This window comes from Scyliorhinus canicula, chromosome 7 (assembly GCF_902713615.1).
Source record: "Scyliorhinus canicula chromosome 7, sScyCan1.1, whole genome shotgun sequence".
NCBI classification, from domain to species: domain Eukaryota; kingdom Metazoa; phylum Chordata; class Chondrichthyes; order Carcharhiniformes; family Scyliorhinidae; genus Scyliorhinus; species Scyliorhinus canicula.
The window spans coordinates 17,121,944-17,124,124 of NC_052152.1; the positions used below are offsets into that span (position 1 = coordinate 17,121,944).

The window sequence follows — 2,181 nt, forward strand, 5'->3', positions numbered from 1 at the left end:
AGAGTGCGCGGCCTGCCGCCTGGGATTTATGAGCCCACTCCGGGCCCGCTGATCTTGTGTGCTCGACGAGCTCAAATTTCACACCCAAGTTTAAATAACTGGCTTGATGAGGCAGCAGGAAGGATTAATGAGGATAATATGGTTGATGTGGTATACATGGATTTGAAAGCGAACCTCACAACACCTTGTTGGCATGTCGGACAGAAAATATGATCAGCAGGATGTGTTGATTTTTTTGTTCTGCCCCAAAGAAGTGGAAGCTGCAGGTAGATGCAGCAATCCCTTTGTCCATCTCCCATCCCCAAAATGTAATATTTGATCCAAAAATAGGGGACATATCAGATATTAAATCGATAGGGGCATCGACTATATTTGATCTAAGCTAAAAGGCTGAGAAGCGACAGCAACAGATTTCACATGTACGTTTCAGATATTATGGGGCGCGACCTATCGGCCTCATCGTACCCAACCCGGTGACGTGACGAAGCCGATAAATCTCGCAAGAGGCCTCTCGCAGGATTTATTACGCTTGCTATGCCTCGCGAGGCCTCACTTGATCTCGCGAAGTGTCGTGATATGGAACTTGTCCTTACTGGGCATAATCCAGATTTACATATCCAATATGTCTACGCTGGAGTTACCCAATGCGCGGGATCGAACAGCCTCGCCTTGGAGACCTCCCTGTGGTGCCATTTAGCCCTGGTTTCTACAACCGTGGATCAGGCGTAATGGCATCTCAAGGGGTGGGGGGGGGGGGGGGGGGTTCTAGGCAATCGGGAGTGGTTGGACTCTGGACAGTGTAGTATCCTGGCACTTTTGATGCCAGCCGGACACTGTGGCACTGGCATCTTGACACAATGACAGTGCCAAATGGGCAATGTCAGGGTGCCCAGATGGCACTGCCAGACTGGCAGGGGCACTGCCATGGTGCTAGGCTGGCAGTGTCAAGTGCCCAGATGGCATCCTGCCCGCGCGGGGGATCGGGCCGGGGGGGGGGTGGCCTGCCCTTATGAGATAAGGTGCGGAGGCGGGCCTCAAAGACTCCCTAGTTAACAAGTTGGAGCATGGGGGGGGGGTTTCTGGAAGCCGTTTTGGGGGTCGGGAGATTGGGGCGCCATTTATCTCTTGCTCCATTGGCGAGCTGAGCTCATCCGTGCAGGAAAGGAGTTTGGGGTGGCTTCAGCAGGACGTTCCTCGCTGAGGTCCAAAAAAGGAGCAGAGTCCCGTTTAACAGCGGAGTTGTTCTTGATGCTGCAAGCGGCTGGAAACACATCGCGAAACACATCCACAATGGGACTCTGTTTTTTTCCTTAAATCGGACCCATAATATATTCACATCAAGACTCCCATATGTAAAGAGCATTTCTTGAAGATGTGTTTTTCGATATTCAAAAATGAAATTCCATACAGAATCATAAACTGCAGGTCTGATCAAGTAACCTTTGCGATGCAATGCCATTCATCTCTGGGTCCGGTTAAACCAATGACCCGTGAAGCCACCAGCAGTCACATTGCAGCGTGGAGCATCCTGCTGAGCCAGTGCCATGTCAAGAGGAACTTTCCACTTCCTCTTCATTTCTGAGCAAGGACAAAAGTTTCCTCTGTCGGAGGAGGAGACGGATTACTCAGGATTTTTCCCTGTGTGGGAGCCCTGCCGAATTAGTTTTACCTTGTAATGTAGATACAAGGCTTTAAGCTTGGTCAACACACGCTCAACTAATGTGCAGAGCTTGGAAATGTCATTAGAAATAGAAATCGTGGGCGTATTCCCTCCAGAGGAAATGTATTTGGCAGAGAAACAAATAGAGGGACTCTCCTTGTTCAAAATTGGACTTTCAATCTATATGAATGAAAACCAATGTTTTCCTATCCGCTCCTGCTTTGGTCAGAACGTATCGTCGGTCAGAGAGATATTAAAATATTTTCTCGGGGCCCAGTTAACTCACCAATCGGGACCTGCTGGGTGGAACAAGACCCCAACTTACCTGTTTTAGGAAGCTGCTTCATTTGCCTGCAGGTCCCAGGTTCAAATGAGAAATGGTGCGAAAGAAGTGGGTTTCAAGCAGGCACGGAGACTGATCAATTCTTAGCTCTCCGCCTCTGGGTTTTCATCAAGTGAGTAGTGCCAAAATCAACCACCCCAGATTTCAGTCCAGTTACAGCTGCCAATCGAGGACCCCA

At 49.5% G+C, this 2,181-nt stretch overlaps 1 pseudogene; it reads right to left on the reverse strand.

The window, feature by feature from the left end:
- Positions 1 to 233: 233 nt before the first annotated feature.
- Positions 234 to 402, reverse strand: LOC119969804 (annotated as a pseudogene).
- Between the last annotated feature and the right edge of the window lie 1,779 nt (positions 403 to 2,181).